Source organism: Manis pentadactyla, chromosome 15, assembly GCF_030020395.1.
Source record: "Manis pentadactyla isolate mManPen7 chromosome 15, mManPen7.hap1, whole genome shotgun sequence".
Lineage (NCBI taxonomy): Eukaryota > Metazoa > Chordata > Mammalia > Pholidota > Manidae > Manis > Manis pentadactyla.
The window spans coordinates 21,217,056-21,237,615 of NC_080033.1; the positions used below are offsets into that span (position 1 = coordinate 21,217,056).

The window sequence follows — 20,560 nt, forward strand, 5'->3', positions numbered from 1 at the left end:
CACACACACACACATACCAAGGCTGAGGGATGAAGAGCCCTGCTCAGGACCCAGGGTCTCATCTTTCTATCCCAATAATACATCCACATATTGATGGATCTCTCCCTCTTCCCTCCTAGTCTCACTCTTAACCTGGAACCTGCTCACAACTGCCCAGCTCGCTGTGGAGTCGGTGCCGCCCAATGCTGTCCAAGGGCAGGATGTTCTTCTGCTTGCTCGCAATCCTCCTGAGAGTCTTCTAGGCTATGCCTGGTACAAAGGGGACCATGTAAATTTCAACTCTACAATTGTATCATATGTAATAAACACACAAGCAGTTACCCCAGGGATCGCATACAGCAGCCGAGAGACAATATACCTCAATGGATCCCTGTTGTTCCAGAATGTCACCCAAGAGGACACAGGATACTACACCCTACAAGCCTTACACGGAAGTCTTCTGAGTACAACAGCAGCTGTCCAGCTTGGTGTCTACCGTGAGTGATTCCTTTCTGACCTCTGGGTGTTGGGTGGGGTGAATTGTACTTCACAAACAGTAGACTGACTGGTAGAGCTTTCCCTCACGTACTCACCACCCCCTGCTCCCTGCCTGCCCCCCTCATTCATTTCTGGATTCCTAGTCCCTGCAGTGCCATTCACGGGGTCAGTGTGTCTGGTCAGTCATTATCACACAGCAGGACAGAATGCCCCACCTGCCTCTATGGGGCCTGAGTCTGCAACTAGTTATTTGAGATCCCTTGAGATTCTATGTGAGTTTTTGGAAATTTCTTTCTCTATAAAATATTTCATTGGAATGTTGGAAAGGATTGCATTGAATCTGTGTGTCTCTTTGGTGGTATTGTCATCTTAACTATGGTAGGTCTTCCTATTCTTGAACATGGGATGTCTTTCCATTTATCTGTGGTTTTGTAAATTTCTTTCCACATGATTGCTAGATTTCCCTACACAAGTCTGTTCCCTCATTGGTTAAATTTACTCCTAAGTATTTTATTCCTTGCAAAGTTATTGTAATTTCAATCATTTTCTTAATATCCATTTTGGATAGTTCATTTTTGTGTGGAGAAACACACCTGATTTTTGTATGTTGATTTTGTGTCTTGCAACTTGGCCAAATTCATTTGTTAGTTCTACCAGATTTGTGGAATCCTTGGGGTTGTCTACATGTAAGTTCATGCCGTCTGCAAACATATGTACATAACTGTACTTCCTCCTTTCTGATTTGGATGCATCCATTTCTCCTTCTTGCCTGATTGTTATGACTGGGGCTTTTCTACTGTACAAATGGGACACTGAAAGTGACATCCTTGTTGTCTTCCTATGAGGTGAGTGTGGGCAATGAATGCTCTGGTCCCACAGCCCCAAGGGTCCTAGATGCCCCCAACCCACCCCCTGCTGATCTACTAGGTTCAGAAAACGATGGCAGAAAGGGAAACAGAAGGTGATGGGAGGAGGGGGGGCTTTGGGGTCAAACCCCCTGGCCCAGCCCGGTCCTGCCTAGAGCAGCCCCAGGTGGACTCAGGGCCTGGCAGGTGCTGCACAGGTTCTGCGAAGGTTCCTGGTGAGTGTTTGGCCTCTTCTTCTTTTACAGTGTTTGTCACACCCCAACACGAACATTTACTGCCGCATCGACCATAAAGCAGATGCGGCTTCTTAGTTTCCTCTGTCAGCTGCTCTTTAAGAACTGTGGCAGGGTCCGCCTGACCCCACTCCCTGGCTAGGGTCACAAGCTGGAGCCTGAGCCAGAAAATCAGCTCTGAGCCTGGGCATATTCAGGGACCCGAGGCCAGGTTCCCGACTCTCCTGATTTCTTCAGTCCCCAAAGGGCTGCCCTGATTCCTGGGTGGGCCAGACAAAGGCTCCCATCCCCCCAGGAAGTGGGGGAGCTCCCAGGGATGGTGACCTGACCCTCCTCCACCACCTGAGAGGGTGTGAATAAAGAGGACCCTTCACCTCTTTTGTCTTTTGCTGTGAATGGGAACATGTCTTGGCAGAAATTCACCTGAAACTCTGGTCCCTTCTCTCCTGAGTCACACAGGGGTAATTTTATCTCTGTTCCTGGGAAGGAGGAGGATGAGGAGTGCAGATGGAGTGGGGCCATACTAATAGGAAAGGGAGAGATCACAAGAGCTGACCCAGCCAGGGGCGCACCCCCGCCGTCCGTAGCCTGCTCAGGACCCCGGGCCGTGGCCACCTCCCAGTGTTTGCCCCTTTGCAGACACGCACTGGGTCTCAGGTACACAGAACAGGGGGCCATCTGATGTCCGCAGGAAGAGGAGCTGCCACGGGCAGCAGCCATGGGCAGGACCCACACCTTTGCACACTTCCCCTTGGCAGCTTCTCTTTGCCCTGAGCATGGTGCTCCCGGCCCTGCTTCCCATCTGCTTCCCCTTTCCTCCCTGACGTGGACCTCATTGAGACATGTGTCCAACCACATATGTGGGCCCATGTCCCAGAGGGAGGGCTCCCCCACTAACCCTCCTGGGCTCCCAAGCACAGGGCCAGTGTCCCTCCTCCCACTGGGCCTCAGCTGCAGCCCCTGCCACACATCCTGGCCCGCAGTTCCCAGTCCTTCCCTGAGGACCTGGGGCGGGTGCTGCTCCCATGTAGGGTCTGAGCACCGAGGCACAGAACCTACAATCTCCAAGGAGGTTCTCCCATTGCCCGAGGGTCCTTGCATGAGGTGAGAGGTAAGGAAATGACCTACAAAGTGTCACATCCCCATGTAGCTCAGATGCTCCTTATCCCGATGCACCGGGTGTTGGGTTAGGCAGAGCAACGTGTTTGTTGATTTCCTATTGCCACTGAAACAAATCACGACAAACTTCATGTGCAGTTCAGCACAAATGGAGATGTCCCCTGAGCTGCATTATCTTTGGAGTCATTTTCTTGGCCTGTAAGCTGTGTTCCTGGGCTGGGGCCTCTTCCTCCCTCTTCAGAGCAGCAGTGCAGCAGCCTGAAGGCTGTCATCTGCTTCCATCCCACGTCTCCTACCGGCTCTCCAGCTGCCATCTCCCTCCCTCACCTACAGGAAAGGACCCTTGTAATTATATCAGGCCCACTGGGTAAACCACCGCAACCTGCCAATCACTGGCCTGAATTCAGTGTGTAAGTTTCCTTATCATGCAACATATTCACACACGTGGGGGACAAGGCTGTGCCCGTCACTGAGGGCCCATATACCATCCTCTGCGCCTCTCAAGGCCATGCTCATCATCTTGCTGGCCTAACTGCTCCTGGGCAGCCTGGACTTGGTCACCCCGACTGAGGGGCAGTTCCTGCGGTGATGCCCATAGCCCCTGACTGCCCTCGAGGGGTGGAGACAGAGCCAGTCCACACTCCCTGAAGCCCTGTGCACCTCTTGCTTGTCATTAGTCCTCATCTGCTAAGGTGAAAGAGTGCCTTGATCCCCACTGGACCATCGGGTCCCCCGAGCCATTGGGTAGCGGGATTGTCAGCACCGTGGACAGCGCCGCAGCTTTGTCATTCCAGGGCTGCAGCAGGGAGGTCACCCTGGGAGGGGCCGCTGGAAAGGCCGCCCATTTCTATGGGACACCAGACACCAGGAGGCAGACTATGTTACAGGGAGAACCCAATTCTGCTCTGATTTGTAAATCAGGAATCTCTGCACGTCCATTACAACTCCCGCGTGGCTGATCGCTGCACCGTAGTAAGGCCTTGGGGAGGCTGAGGGCCTGCTGGGGCCTCTCAGGAAATCTCTCTGCCCCTGAGAGTCAGGCCACTGTCTTGTCTACAGCAAGGAAGGGTTTGTGATGAACCTCTGGCCCTCGGTCCCGACCTTGGAAACAAACCTGTTACCCACATGGAGCAGCCCCTGCCTGACCTAGCATTCTGGTCCCTGAGACCCAGCCTAGACCCCCCAAGCAGCCAGTTGCATAAGCATGCCCCAAAAAAGATTTTCCTATTTCCTTTCTGTTATGTCTTTTTATTTGATTATTGCTGTCAGGGAACATACTCTGTTTGATTTTGATTATTTTAGTATTGGTTAGATTTTAGGTAGGACATCAGACATAAGCAACAAACAAAGTCGCCCTCCAGCTCCTCCAGGCTGAGCCCCGCACCTGGTGTCAGAGGCCTTTCCCATCTGCTGTCTTCCCACTGAGCCCGTTTACCTCTCAAGGGACAGGGTGGTGTGAGGACCAATCTCCGCAAACCAAAGGGCTCCACTTGACTTTAACCCCAGGAGAAGAGAAAAGACTGGGGCCTTCACAGCCACCCCATCTTCTTCATTCCTGTTTATGTTTTACCCACAGAACCAGTCTGACTATATAGACCCAGCCCTGCTCTTTCCGGGGTCTCAGGTCCAGTGTATCCATGCGGGGTGCCTTTGTAAAGGTCACCTTGCTGCTGTTATCTTTATTTCTTTCCTGTTCTCAGTTGCGTTCATTTTGCTGTTATTTGTACTTTCTTATGATAGGACCTTTGGTTGTTGATTTTGAGCTATTTCCTTTTTTTCTAAATTGTAAGGATTTAGGGTTAAAAATTCCCCTTTGGGCACTGCCTAAGGTGCATCTCACAAAGTTTGGGTGTTTCTCATTTGGTTTTTGCTTTTTTAACTTAGTGGACTTAACTTAATTTTGGTGCTTTTTCAATTTCCTTTGAGATTTCCTCTTTGACTCTTAGATTATTTAGATACATGCTGTTTTGGAGATTTTCCAGTTGTCTTTCTGTTTGATTATTGCTGTCAGGGAACATACTCTGTTTGACTTTGATTATTTTAGTATTGGTTAGATTTAGATCGGATATCAAACATAAGCAACAAAAGGATGAATTGGACATTCTTTCCTTTGGCCATTCTTTAAGGAGAGGTCAGCTAGCAATGAATTCTCACAGTTTTCCTTCATCAGAGAATTTCCTTATTTCCTTTTCAGTTCTGAAGGGTAATTTTACCAGATACAGTATTTGTATTCTAGTGTTCATAGCGGACAGTTCTTTCCTTTCAGCATTTGAAAAACGTGCCACTTCCCTCTGTCCTCCATGTTTTCAGATACAAAAATCTCCTGTCATTTGAGTTAGTGTTCCTTAGTAGGTAATACATTGTTTCTCTGGCTGTTGTAAGATTTGTTTCCTTTCTCTTTAGTTTTCAAGGGTTTGCTATACATCTTAGTGTGATTTGTTTAGGTTTACCCTGTATTGGGTTCATTGAGTTTCTGAAGACATTACTTCTTAAAATATTATTTAGGTCCATGTTTTTTCCCCTCTAATTCTGGCACTCAGGTGGTACAAATATTAGGCCATTGTGTCATTGTCCCACAGATCCCTGGGACTTTGTTCATTTTCTTTCCATTTGTTTTCTATTTTTCAGAAGTAGTAGATTCTATTGATCTGTCCCCAAGTTCACTGATTCTTGTCTATCTCTATTATAGTAATCAGTCCGTCTATAAGGTTTTTTTGCATCAGTTATTGTGTTTTTCAGTTCTGTAATTTCTATTTGGTTCTCACATATAAGTTTTATTTTCTTACTGTGGATTTCAGTCTTTTTCAAAAGAAACCATAATCAGTTACTGAAGCGTTTTTATACTGATTGCCTTATAAAATTCTTGTCGGATAATTCCAACATCTGATTCATCTTGGAATTGGATTCAGCCGATTATTTTTTCTCATTCAAATTGTAGTTTTTACTGGTTCTTGGTATGCCAAGTGATATATTTTTTTATTGCATCCTGGACCTTTTGTTGTTGTGCTAGTAGACGTGATCGTATCAAATCTTCAGTTTCAGCAGGCAGTCGCCCTATTTCAGTTCAGCGTGCCAGTGGATTCTGGCCTACGTTTGCAGGCTTTCATTCCCATGACAGTGTAGTTTCGGAGCCCAGGTACTGCTATCCTGGCCTGCTTTGCTCTCTGGCACCGCTGTAACTCCCACTCAATCCCTGTTTGTTCCCTGCAGAGAAAGGGTCTCCCTTGGCTGCCTGGGCCACTTTTTGCCACCAGGGAAGTGGGGGAGCAGTTGTTAAGCCTGCGTTTCCTTATGCCACTAGAAGGAGGACAGAGAGAGACAGGGCTCCAACCTGGGGCCCCGGTAGTTGGGTCAAACCACTTCCAGTTACCCAGTTGTCAGGTGGGGGCTGGGACAGCCCAACTTCTTGCTGCAGCTGCACCAAATCGACCTCCATCCCACAGGTGCCTCAGTTGTGGGGCAGAGGTTGGGGGGCTGTCTACTAGGTCTCTGGTAGGCCACCCCTAGTCTTTTGGCCAGAAGGACTAGGCTTTGGGGGTTGCCTCTCTATGTCTCTGGCAGTTCCAGTTTTCAGGCTTCTCCTGCGTGTCACTGGGGTTACATGGGAGATAAAAAAGAAAACCCAGAGAACTCACTACCTGGCTGCCTTTTTCTTTCCAGCTTTCAGAATTCTTCTACCAATGTTTGTTGTTGGATAACTCCCAGGAATTTAGTTGTATTTGGAGGAGAGGAGCAGGGATGAATGTGTCTGTTTAGAGGGAGCAATCTTGTTCCAGAATGGGAAGACCAGGTCATCTCCTTTTCTTAGTTACTATCGTTGTTGTAGGAAATCTCCACAAACTTAGTAGCTTAAGCAATGCAAATTCATCATCTTACTGTTCTGGAGGCCAGAAATCTGACATGGTCTCACTGAGCCAAAATCAAGGTGTCGGCAAGGCTGTGTTCCTAACTGGAAGCTCGAGGCGGGGTGAGCATTTTCTTGCTTTTTATAGCTTGTAGAGGCTACCCACAGTCCTTGGCTTATGGCCCCCTTCTTCCATCTTCAAAGCCAGTAAAATAGTATCTGTGTGACACTTCGTCATTATTGCTCCTTCTGAACACAACAGAGAAAGTTTCCCTGATTTTCAGGACTCATGTGATTAGACTGGGCCTCCTGGGTAATCCAGGATTGTCTCCCCATTTCAAGGTCCTTAACCCATTCAGATCTGCAGATTCCCTTTTGCCATGTAAAGTAACATATTCACGGGTGCTGGGAATTAAGACATCATTTGGGGTCATTCTTTTTCTGACCACACTACTCAACTACCTTTTATGTTTCCATAAATGAATTTGATCAATTCATTCCTTAAAGAAGCTGCCTAATTGCTGCATTATTTACAATAACCGAGATATGGAAGCAACCTACGTGTCCATCTACAGATGAATGGATAAAGAAGATGTGGTACATATACACAATGGAATATTATTCAGCCATAACAAAGAAATCCTGCCATTTGCAACAACATGGTTGTATGTAGAAGGTATTGTGCTCAGTGAAATAAGCCAGGCGGAGTAAGACAAATACCGTATGATTTCACTTATTTGTGGAATATAAATACAAATCAAAACAGAATGAACCAAACAGCAGTAGACTCATAGACACAGAGAAGGGACTGGTGGATACCACGGGGGAAGGATTGGGGTGGGTGGGTGGTGAGGTTTGTAGAATAGCCTGTTTTTCCCCCTTTGAGTACCCTTCACAACCTTGGGGAACATCGATTTACCACACGTACAAGAGTGTGTTTCTGATGTGTCTGTTCTGTTCCACTGGTCTCTGTATCTTGTCTTTATACTAGTACCATGTTGTTTTGATACAGTTTTTTAATACGTTTGGAACTAAGGAAGTATGAGGACTCCAACTTTGTTCTTTTCAAGGTTGTGTTTGCTGTTCAGTGGCCCTTGAAATTTCATACAAATCGAGATGAATGGATGGATTTCTTCAAAAGATGTTGGGATTTTGCACGGGTTGCACTGTATCTGTCAGTTTTTTTAGGTAGTGTGACGTCTAGACAATTTTGAGTCTTCCATCCGTGAACTTGGGATGTGTTTGTGTATTTGTGTCTCTAATTGCTTTCAGTCATGTTTTCAGTTTACAGTGTACAGCTCTTCCATTCTTAGGCTAAGGTTATGCCAAACTGTTTGAGCCTTTTCAGTGCTACTAGAAATGGAATTATTTCTTCATTTCCTTTTGGTTATATAGAAACAATTAATTTTTCTGTGCTTTTATCTTGAGCATTTTTTAACTCATCCAATACTTTCTGCAGGTTTTTTTTTTTGGTGTGGAATCTTCAGGGTTTTCTCTATTTCCAGTCATGTCAGCTGTGAACAGAGATAATTTGCTTCTCCTCTTTCTAGGTGGTTATCTTTTGTTTCTTTATCTTGATTGTTTCTTCTGGCTAGGAGTTGTGGTACTGTTTTCTAGAAACAGGGCAGGCAGCACAGGCTTGTTCCTGCTGTTAGAGAGAAGTTTTCATTCCATCATCATTTAGTTTGACGTTAGCTGCAAGCTCTTTATGTGTGGCTTATTATGTCAAGATTTTTTTTTTTCTGTTCTTAGTTGACTGGGGATTTTCATCAAAAGGATTATCTGTTGACTTATTCATGAATTTAAATGAATGACCATGGGGGTGTTTTACTCATTCTGTTAATAGGGAGGGAGTATTACGTGGAATGTTTGTCATATGTTAAACAATCTTTGCTTGCCAGAAACATATGCCCTCTGGTCATGCTGTACAGTCCTTTTTATGTGCAGTTAATGATGGTTTACAGTTGTTTTGTTGTTGATTTTTACATCATCCATCAGACATAGTTGAGTATTCTCTTGGGTTTTCTCATTAATCTTGCTATGGGTTTCTCAATTTTGTCAGTCTTTTCAGGGTACCAGCACTTGATTTCCTGCAAATTGTTATGAACTTTCATACATTTTTTTGTCTCACTATTTTGGGGGTAGTCATTTGAGAAATGCAGCTTTTGCAGTAGTTTTGTGTAGATTCCAAAATAATTTTTTCTGTGTATATTATTGTTAATTTAGTGTCTCCATGGGTAGTGAGTGCCTGGGGTTTACTGCTCTCCTTTCTTGATGGCCGTGTCTTTTTTATTAAAGAGATTGTGTTAAGAGACTGAGGGATATGAGTTTAAGTATTTACGGAAGCCCAGCAAAAAGGATACTATGTTTTTAACAAAAACAAGGGATCTACCCCTGTCACATTTATATGTGAAATTTAAGCTTCTTTTTAAAAACTAAATTGTGTAATTCGTGATGAAGTGAGATTCCTTTTTGAACTCATTTGATTGCGTCCTTGAAATGCTCTGACTTATGAAAAAAACCTCATACTAGCTTTGCTTCCCAAATAAACTCTGCCCACCAAGCCAGGAGATGAGCATTCAGAACCCGTCTCCCTACTTTGTTTTACTGGTTGCAAGATTTTATTGTCTATGAATCTGTGTGTGTACAGAATAAACTCATCCATCATTTTTGATGGGTATTTCTTGGTTTTTCTTCCCCAGTCCTGCTGAAAACATTGCCCATATATCCTGGAATATCTCTATATGATTCTCCTGAATATATTCTAAGAAGTGGAGCTCATGGGATATTAATCTTAAAAAATTTTATAGCAAACATTGCAATAGACAAAATCTTTGTGCAACATCACATATTGTCCCTTTTAAATCTCTTCCATCTTTTCCCATGCTTCTAATTCCAAAAGTCAGAAATGGCATGGTATTCTGCTACTTTTTTTTTTTTTTTTAATAATTATTTTTTATTGAAGGGTAGTTGACACACAGTATTACATTACATGAGTTTCAAGTGTACAACACAGTGGTAGAACATTTATATACATAATTCTAGGTTCCAGCTATCACCCTACCAGGCTGTTACAATATCTTGACTATATTCCTTATGCTATACATTACATCCCGGTTACTAATTTATTTTACCATTGGAAGTCTGTCCTTTTTTTTTTTTTTTTTGTGAGGGCATCTCTCATATTTATTGATCAAATGGTTGTTAACGACAATAAAATTCTGTATAGGGGAGTCAATGCTCAATGCACAATCATTATTCCACCCCAAGCCTAATTTTTGTCAGTCTCCAATCTTCTGAGGCATAACAAACAAGTTTTTACATGTAGAACAAATTCTTACATAATGAATAAGTTACATAGTGAACAGTACAAGGGCAGTCATCACAGAAACTTTTGGTTTTGCTCATGCATTATGAACTATAAACAGTCAGTTCAAATATGAATACTCATTTGGTTTTTATACTTGATTTATATGTGGATACCACATTTCTCTCTTTATTATTATTATTTTTAATAAAATGCTGAAGTGGTAGGTAGATACAAGATATAGGTAGAAAACATAGTTTAGTGTTGTAAGAGAGCACATGTAGATGATCAGGTGTGTGCCTGTAGACTATGTGTTAATCCAAGCTAGACAAGGGCAATAAAACATCCACGTATGCAGAAGATTTCTCTCAGAACGGGGGGGTGAGGTTCTAAGCCTCACCTCTGTTGATCCCCAATTTCTCACCTGATGGCCCCCCTGCGACTGTGCCTGTCTTAGGTTGTTCCTCCCTTGAGGAATCTTACCCGTCTCTGGCTAACCAGTCATCTTCCGGGGCCATACAGGGAAATGTGAAGTTGGTAAGTGAGAGAGAAGCCTTATTGTTTGAAAAAGTTAGCTTTTTACTTCTTTGCATATTTATGCCCTGTGGCTTCTATGCCCAGCATTTGTCTTGAGGTATCTTTACCACTTGGAAGAATTATGATACTCGGTAAATTTGATATGAGGCACGAATTCTATTTAAGGGTTGTAATTAGGAAGGAAGAAGAAAAGCTATAGAAGTAGCAGGCGGAAGAAAACATGGGAAGATTGATTATTTCTTTGATATATCTTCTTGTAGAGTAACTTCAGCATGTATAGGTTTTAAGCTACTACTTAAATTGCACACACACATTAACATAATAGGAGTATAGTTACATAACCAAAGCATATCTGTAATTACCAGCCATCTGCAGTGAAACCAAGAAAACCAGTTAGGCACCTTAGGCATTTGTGAAAACTTATCTATGATATGGTGGATATTGTCCAAATGAACTTGAACAGTCTGAGAGAAATCAGACAAATTAAAACAACCCATTCCTGGGGACTGTTCACATGCCATATGTTCTTTTAACAATAAATAGTTTGTAGTTGTAAGACTTTGGAGCGCTACAATTTGCACTTCTCCAAATTCTTGGTTGAGTTCCAACAGTATAGATCCAGTCCAATTTTGTTGTTTTACTGTATGCACAGGCCAGCTTAGATATCTCCTTCCTCATTCCCATGGCAGGTCCAGGAACTGGTGGGATGAGTGCATCTACAGCTGTAGCAGTGCGTGGATCTTTGTTGGGGTTTTTTGATGATCATCTTCTGGCATGAGTCTTCCAGAGGGTGCAGATGTTGGAAGTTCTTTTTCATATCGTATCTTAGTTCATTTTCGGGGTAGCCCAATTAGGCTTTGATCCTCTGTATAAACACAAACAGACCCTTTGCCTACACTTTTATATGCCCTTTATACCCTTGTGTAGAACTCGTTGGAGGTTACCACACAGGAACTGCCCTTTTTTTTTTTTTTTTTTTTTTTGCTATCACTAATCTACACTTACATGACGAATATTATGTTTACTAGGCTCTCCCCTATACCAGGTCTCCCCTATAAACCCCTTTACAGTCACTGTCCATCAGCATAGCAAAATGTTGTAGAATCACTACTTGCCTTCTCTGTGTTGTACAGCCCTCCCTTTTCTCCTACCCCCCATGCATGTTAATCTTAATACCCCCCTACTTCTCCCCCCCTTATCCCTCCCTACCCACCCATCCTCCCCAGTCCCTTTCCCTTTGGTACCTGTTAGTCCATTCTTGAGTTCTGTGATTCTGCTGCTGTTTTGTTCCTTCAGTTTTTCCTTTGTTCTTATATTCCACAGATAAGTGAAATCATTTGGTATTTCTCTTTCTCCGCTTGGCTTGTTTCACTGAGCATAATACCCTCCAGCTCCATCCATGTTGCTGCAAATGATTGGATTTGCCCTTTTCTTATAGCTGAGTAGTATTCCATTGTGTATATGTACCACATCTTCTTTATCCATTCATCTATTGATGGACATTTAGGTTGCTTCCAATTCTTGGCTATTGTAAATAGTGCTGCAATAAACATAGGGGTGCATCTGTCTTTCTCAAACTTGATTGCTGCATTCTTAGGGTAAATTCCTAGGAGTGGAATTCCTGGGTCAAATGGTAAGTCTGTTTTGAGCATTTTGATGTACCTCCATACTGCTTTCCACAATGGTTGAACTAACTTACATTCCCACCAGCAGTGTAGGAGGGTTCCCCTTTCTCCACAGCCTCGCCAACATTTGTTGTTGTTTGTCTTTTGGATGGCAGCCATCCTTACTGGTGTGAGGTGATACCTCATTGTAGTTTTAATTTGCATTTCTCTGATAATTAGCGATGTGGAGCATCTTTTCATGTGTCTGTTGGCCATCTGTATTTCTTTTTTGGAGAACTGTCTGTTCAGTTCCTCTGCCCATTTTTTAATTGGGTTATTTGTTTTTTGTTTGTTGAGGCGTGAGAGCTCCTTATATATTCTGGACGTCAAGCCTTTATCGGATGTGTCATTTTCAAATATATTCTCCCATACTGTAGGGATCCTTCTTGTTCTATTGATGGTGTCTTTTGCTGTACAGAAGCTTTTCAGCTTAATATAGTCCCACTTACTCATTTTTGCTGTTGTTTTCCTTGCCCGGGGAGATATGTTCAAGAAGAGGTCACTCATGTTTATGTCTAAGAGGTTTTCGCCTATGTTTTCTTCCAGGAGTTTAATGGTTTCATGGCTTACATTCAGGTCTTTGATCCATTTTGAGTTTACTTTTGTATATGGGGTTAGACAATGGTCCAGTCTCATTCTCCTACATGTAGCTGTCCAGTTTTGCCAGCACCACCTGTTGAAGAGACTGTCATTTCGCCATTGTATGTCCATGGCTCCTTTATCAAATATTAATTGACCATATATGTCTGGGTTAATGTCTGGATTCTCTAGTCTGTTCCATTGGTCTGTGGCTCTGTTCTTGTGCCAGTACCAAATTGTCTTGATTACTATGGCTTTATAGTAGAGCTTGAAGTTGGGGAGTGAGATCCCCCCTACTTTATTCTTCTTTCTCAGGATTGCTTTGGCTATTCGGGGTCTTTGGTGTTTCCATATGAATTTTTGAATTATTTGTTCCAGTTCATTGAAGAATGTTGCTGGTAGTTTCATAGGGATTGCATCAAATCTGTATATTGCTTTGGGCAGGATGGCCATTTTAACGATATTAATTCTTCCTAGCCATGAGCATGGGATGAGTTTCCATCTGTTAGTGTCCCCTTTAATTTCTCTTAAGAGTGACTTGTAGTTTTCAGAGTATAAGTCTTTCACTTCTTTGGTTAGGTTTATTCCTAGGTATTTTATTTTTTTTGATGCAATTGTGAATGGAGTTGTTTTCCTGATTTCTCTCTCTGTTGGTTCATTGTTAGTATATAGGAAAGCCACAGATTTCTGTGTGTTGATTTTGTATCCTGCAACTTTGCTGTATTCCGATATCAGTTCTAGTAGTTTTGGGGTGGAGTCTTTAGGGTTTTTTATGTACAGTATCATGTCATCTGCAAATAGTGACAGTTTAACTTCTTCTTTACCAATCTGGATTCCTTGTATTTCTTTATTTTGTCTGATTGCCGTGGCTAGGACCTCCAGTACTATGTTAAATAACAGTGGAGAGAGTGGGCATCCCTGTCTAGTTCCCGATCTCAGAGGAAATGCTTTCAGCTTCTCGCTGTTCAATATAATGTTGGCTGTGGGTTTATCATAGATGGCCTTTATTATGTTGAGGTACTTGCCCTCTATTCCCATTTTGCTGAGAGTTTTTAACATGAATGGATGTTGAACTTTGTCAAATGCTTTTTCAGCATCTATGGAGATGATCATGTGGTTTTTGTCTTTCTTTTTGTTGATGTGGTGGATGATGTTGATGGACTTTCGAATGTTGTACCATCCTTGCATCCCTGGAATGAATCCCACTTGGTCATGGTGTATGATCCTTTTGATGTATTTTTGAATTCGGTTTGCTAATATTTTGTTGAGTATTTTTGCATCTACGTTCATCAGGGATATTGGTCTGTAGTTTTCTTTTTTGGTGGGGTCTTTGCCTGGTTTTGGTATTAGGGTGATGTTAGCTTCATAGAATGAGTTTGGGAGTATCCCCTCCTCCTCTATTTTTTGGAAGACTTTAAGGAGAATGGGTATTATGTCTTCCCTGTATGTCTGATAAAATTCCGAGGTAAATCCATCTGGCCCGGGGGTTTTGTTCTTTGGTAGTTTTTTGATTACCTCTTCAATTTCGTTGCTGGTAATTGGTCTGTTTAGATTTTCTGTTTCTTCCTGGGTCAATCTTGGAAGGTTATATTTTTCTAGGAAGTTGTCCATTTCTCCTAGGTTTCCCAGCTTGTTAGCATATAGGTTTTCATAGTATTCTCCAATAATTCTTTGCATTTCCGTGGGGTCCGTCGTGATTTTTCCTTTCTCGTTTCTGATACTGTTGATTTGTGTTGACTCTCTTTTCTTCTTAATAAGTCTGGCTAGAGGCTTATCTATTTTGTTTATTTTCTCGAAGAACCAGCTCTTGGTTTCATTGATTTTTGCTATTGTTTTATTCTTCTCAATTTTATTTATTTCTTCTCTGATCTTTATTATGTCCCTCCTTCTGCTGACCTTAGGCCTCATCTGTTCTTCTTTTTCCAATTTCGATAATTGTGACATTAGACCATTTATTTGGGATTGCTCTTCCTTTTTTAAATATGCTTGGATTGCTATATACTTTCCTCTTAAGACTGCTTTTGCTGTGTCCCACAGAAGTTGGGGCTTAGTGTTGTTGTTGTCATTTGTTTCCATATATTGCTGGATCTCCATTTTGATTTGGTCATTGATCCATTGATTATTTAGGAGCGTGTTGTTAAGCCTCCATGTGTTCATGAGCCTCTTTGCTTTCTTTGTACAGTTTATTTCTAGTTTTATGCCTTTGTGGTCTGAAAAGTTGGTTGGTAGGATTTCAATCTTTTGGAATTTTCTGAGGCTCTTTTTGTGGCCTAGTATGTGGTCTATTCTGGAGAATGTTCCATGTGCACTTGAGAAGAATGTATATCCTGTTGCTTTTGGATGTAGAGTTCTATAGATGTCTATTAGGTCCATCTGCTCTACTGTGTTGTTCAGTGCTTCCGTGTCCTTACTTATTTTCTGCCCAGTGGATCTATCCTTTGGGGTGAGTGGTGTGTTGAAGTCTCCTAGAATGAATGCATTGCAGTCTATATCCCCCTTTAGTTCTGTTAGTATTTGTTTCACATATGCTGGTGCTCCTGTGTTGGGTGCATATATATTTAGAATGGTTATATCCTCTTGTTTGACTGAGCCCTTTATCATTATGTAGTGTCCTTCTTTATCTCTTGTTACTTTCTTTGTTTTGAAGTCTATTTTGTCTGATATTAGTACTGCAACCCCTGCTTTCTTCTCACTGTTGTTTGCTTGAAATATGTTTTTCCATCCCTTGACTTTTAGTCTGTACATGTCTTTGGGTTTGAGGTGAGTTTCTTGTAAGCAGCATATAGATGGGTCTTGCTTTTTTATCCATTCTGTTACTCTGTGTCTTTTGATTGGTGCATTCAACCCATTAACATTTAGGGTGACTATTGAAAGATATGTACTTATTGCCATTGCAGGCTTTAAATTCGTGGTTACCAAAGGTTCAAGGTTAGCCTCTTTAGTATCTTACTGCCTAACTTAGCTCGCTTATTGAGCTGTTATATACACTGTCTGGAGATTCTTTTCTTCTCTCCCTTCTTGTTCCTCCTCCTCGATTCTTCATATGTTGGGTGTTTTGTGCTGTGCTCTTTCTAGGAGTGCTCCCATCTAGAGCAGTCCCTGTAAGATGTTCTGTAGAGGTGGTTTGTGGAAAGCAAATTCCCTCAGCTTTTGTTTGTCTGGGAATTGTTTAATCCCACCGTCATATTTGAATGATAGTCGTGCTGGATACAGTATCCTTGGTTCAAGGCCCTTCTGTTTCATTGTATTAAATATATCATGCCATTCTCTTCTGGCCTGTAGGGTTTCTGTTGAGAAATCTGACGTTAGCCTGATGGGTTTCCCTTTATAGGTGACCTTTTTCTCTCTAGCTGCCTTTAACACTCTTTCCTTGTCCTTGATCTTTGCCATTTTAATTATTATGTGTCTTGGTGTTGCCCTTCTTGGATCCTTTCTGTTGGGGGTTCTGTGTATTTCCGTGGTCTGTTTGATTACTTCCTCCCCCAGTGTGGGGAAGTTTTCAGCAATTATTTCTTCTAAGATACTTTCCATCTCTTTGCCTCTCTCTTCTTCTTCTGGGACCCCTATAATACGGATATTGCTCCTTTTAGATTGGTCACACAGTTCTCTTAATATTGTTTCATTCCTGGAGATCCTTTTGTCTCTCTCTATGTCAGCTTCCATGCGTTCCTGTTCTCTGATTTCAATTCCATCAATGGCCTCTTGCATTCTATCCATTCTGGTTATAAACCCTTCCAGAGTTTGTTTCATTTCTGCGATCTCCTTTCTGGCATCTGTGATCTCTTTCCGGACTTCATCCCATTTTTCTTGCGTATTTCTCTGCATCTCTGTCAGCATGTTTATGATTCTTATTTTGAATTCTTTGTCAGGAAGAGTGGTTAGGTCTGTCTCCTTCTCTGATGTTGTCTCTGTGATCTTTGTCTGCCTGTAGCTTTGCCTTTTCATGGTGATAGGAATAGTCTGCAGAACTGGGACGAGTGACGGCTGGAAGGACTTCCTTTCTTGTTGGTTTGTGGCCCTCCTCTCCTGGGAGAACAGCGGCCTCTAGTGGCTTGTGCTGCGCAGCTGCGCGCAGACAGGGTTTCTGCTTCCTGCCCGGCTGCTGTGGAGTTAATCTCCGCTGTTGCTGTGGGCGTGGCCTGGCTCGGGCAGCTACTCCAAAATGGTGGAGTCGCGTTGGAGCAGGAGCTGCTGGGAGGCTATTTATCTCCGTAAGGGGCCTCCCTGCTCCCTGCAGCCCAGGGGTTAGGGTGCCCAGAGGTCCCGGATTCCCTACCTCTGGATTAAGTGGCCCGCCCTGCCCCTTTAAGACTTCCAAAAAGCACCCGCCAAAACAAAACAACGACCACAAAAAAAAACAAGAAAAAAAATTTTTTTAATTAAAAAAAAAAAAAATTTTTAATTAAAAAAAAAAAAGGTGGTCGTTCGTTTTTCTTTATTCTCCGGTGCCAGCCTCAGGCCTCTGCTCACCGGTCTTTCTGCCCTGTTTCCCTAATATTGGGGTCCCTGTCCCTTTAAGACTTCCAAACAGCGCTCGCCAAAACAAAGCAGCAAAAAAGCAAAAAAAAAAAAATGGTCGCGCGCTTTTCTTATGTCCTCTGTCGCCCAGCCTCCAGTGCCTGCTCACTGTTCTTGCTGCCCTGTTTTCCCAGTATCGAGGGCCCTGCACTCTGGCCCGGATGGCTGGGGCTGGGTGTTCGGCAGCCCTGGGCTCCGTCTCCCTCCCGCTCTGCCTGCTCTTCTCCCGCCGGGAGCTGGGGGGAGGGGCGCTCGGCTCCCGCGGGGCCGGGGCTTGTATCTTACCCCCTTCGCGAGGCGCTGGGTTCTCTCAGGTGTGGATGTGGTCTGGATATTGTCCTGTGTCCTCTGGTCTTTATTCTAGGAAGGGTTGTCTTTGTTATATTTTCATAGATATATGTTGTTTTGGGAGGAGATTTCCGCTGCTCTACTCACGCCGCCATCTTCCGCCCCACCCTCATTCTGCTACTTTTTAATAGAGTTCTTTTCTAAAAAGAATGGTATTTTAGTTGCCCTTGTGTAATTACATTTCTACAGATGTGCAAGCAGAAGCTCTGCTCCCACATGTCCCTTGTCCCTCTCCTCCTCTCCTGCCCTGCCCCAGTGCAGACTTTTCCCCACATGGGAGCTTGATCAGGATGAAATACACTGTCGCTTCCTAACACATTGTTTCTACTCCTGAGTTCCCAGTTTCCACAGCACTTCTTTTACCCTCTCTCCTCGACAGCGCAGTAAACACACTATAAAAATGCCCCCCGTTTTAAAAATTTTTATTAATGTATTATTGATATACACTCTTATGAAGGTTTCGCAGGAAAAATGTGGTTACTACATTCACCCATATTATCAAGTCCCCCCTCCAAACCCCAAGGCAGTCTCTCAGGACTCTCTAGTCTGTTCCATTGGTTTAGGGGTCTGTTCTTGTGCCCATACCAAATTGTCTTGATTACTGTGGCTTTGAGGTAGAGCTTGAAGTTGGGGAGCATAATTCCCCCTGCTTTATTCTTCCTTCTCAGGATTGCTTTGGCACTTCATGGTCTTTTGTGTTTCCATTTGAATTTTACAATGATTTTCTCTAGTTCATTGAAGAATGCTGTCAGTATTTTTTTTTTTTTTGGTATCATTAATCTACAATTACATGAGGAACATTATGTTTACTAGGTTCCCCCCTACTAGGCCCTCCCCGTGCCTTCCCCTACATTATACATGCTAATTGTAATGCCCCCTTTCTTCCCACCCCCTTATCCCTCCATTTCCACCCATCCTTCCCAGTCCCTTTCCCTTTGTAAACTGTTAGTCTATTCTTGGGTTCTGTGATTCTGTGGCTGTTTTGTTCCTTCAGTTTTTTCTTTGTTCTTATACTCCACATATGAGTGAAATCATCTGGTCCTTGTCTTTCTCTGCCTGGCTTATTTCACTGAGCATAAGACCCTCTAGCTTCATCCATGTTGTTGCAAATGGTAGGATTTGTCTTCTTCTTATGACTGAATAATATTCCATTGTGTATATGTATCACATCTTCTTTATCCATTCATCTACTGATGGACACTTAGGTTGCTTCCATTTCTTGGCTATTGTAAATAGTGCTGAGATGAACATGGGGGTGCATCTATCTTTTTCAAACTGGGCTGCTGTGCTGTTGTTATTTTGACAGGAATTGCATTGATTGCTTTAGGCAGGATGGCCATTTTGACAATATTAATTCTTCCTATCCATGAGCACGGGATGTGTTTCCATTTATTGGTATCTTCTTTAATTTCTCTCATGAGTGTCTTGTAGTTTTCAGAGTATAGGTCTTTCACTTCCTTTGTTAGGTTGATTCCTAGGTATTTTATTCTTTCTGATGCAATTGTGAATGGAATTGTTTTCCTGATTTCTCTCTCTGTTAGTTCATTGTTAGTGTATAGGAATGCCACAGGTTCTGTTTATTAATTTTGTATCCTGCACCTTTGCTGAATTCAGATATTAGATCTAGTAGTTTTGGAGTGGAGTCTTTAGGGTTTTTAAACTACAATACCATGTCATCTGCAAACAGGGGCAGTTTAACTTCTTCTTTACCAGTTTGGATGCATTTTATTTCTTTGTGTTGTCTGGTTGCCGTGGCTAGGACCTCCAGTACTATGCTGAACAGAAGTGGGGAGAGTGGGCATCCTTGTCTTGTTCCCTATCTTAAAGGAAAGGCTTTCAGCTTCTCGCTGTTCAGCATAATGTTGGCTGTGGTTTGTCATATATGGCCTTTGTTATGTTGAGGTACTTGCCCTCTATACCCATTTTGTTGAGAGTTTTTATCATGAATGGATGTTGAATTTTGTCAAATGCTTTTTCGGCACCTATCACCTATGGAGATGATCATGTGGTTTTCGTCCTTCCTTTGGTTGATGTGGTGGATGATGTTGATGGATTTTCTAATATTGTGCCATCCTTTAAGCAACAGAGTGTTCTCCAAATCCACTGAATGATTCATAATTGAAGGAAATGTAATGAATTAATTTCTTAATGACATGTCACAACAGAATTCACATCAGAGAACTTATATGAGAACTAAGTCTCAGGTACTTTCAAAACTCAGCTGTAAGTACTCATGTGGCTCTCTCGCTGGGCTCTGTTCTATTCCGTTGGTATGTCTCTCACTCCACAAGTACACATCTTGATTACATTTTAATCCAGTATTAGAAGTCCTAAAATGAATGAGTGTGAGTCCAACCATCCCAGTGTATTTATTTCACTGATTTCTATCTTAATTCTGCTGTGTGCTGATGGTATACTTTGTGTGATTTACCTCTTAGGTTATTTAGGTTTGTTTTATGATCTATTTTGGTGAATGTTCCATGTGCACAGTTAAGTGCACGTTGTTTTATGTGGTTGTTTGTTGGGTGATATTTCATAAATGTTAACTTAATACATAGTGTTGTTTAGGTCTTCCATATCAGGAATCAGCACTTTTTTTTCTTTTCTGTGCTAGGGGTAAGGATTCCTTTACACATAAAAATGCATAAGACGTCAGCACTTTTTCTTAAAGAACAACATGGTAAGCATCTTAGTATTGTGGGTCATACATTTTCTGTCACAACTGTTCAACTCCACTGTTACACTGTGAAAGCAATCATAGAGAATATGTAAATGAATAAATGTAACTATGATTCAGTAAAACTTTATTTACAAAATCAAGTCATTGGCCCATGGATCATAGTTTTCTGCCTCCTGTATCCTTTTGGTGTTTGATTTACTTTGTTTAGCAATTACTGTATGAGGCTTTGACATATCCATCTATAGTCATGGATTTATATATTTTGCCTTCAATTCCATCATTATTTGTCTCATGGCTTGTAAAGATCTTTTGTTTGAAGCATACATGGTTTGCAGTTGCTATGACTTCAACTTTCTTTTAGCTAATGTCTGCATGTCGTTTTCCATTT

The 20,560-nt window shown here is 42.4% G+C and overlaps 1 protein-coding gene across 1 annotated transcript in view; it reads left to right on the plus strand.

Moving 5' to 3' along the window:
• LOC130681157 (lysM and putative peptidoglycan-binding domain-containing protein 2-like) overlaps positions 1-20,560 on the plus strand; it is a 123,698-nt gene that overhangs the window by 1,089 nt on the left and 102,049 nt on the right. Inside the window, exon 2 of the mRNA XM_057493548.1 lies at positions 120-476. The gene's annotated coding sequence lies outside the window, so the exon portion shown is untranslated. The remainder of the gene's footprint in view (positions 1-119; positions 477-20,560) is intronic.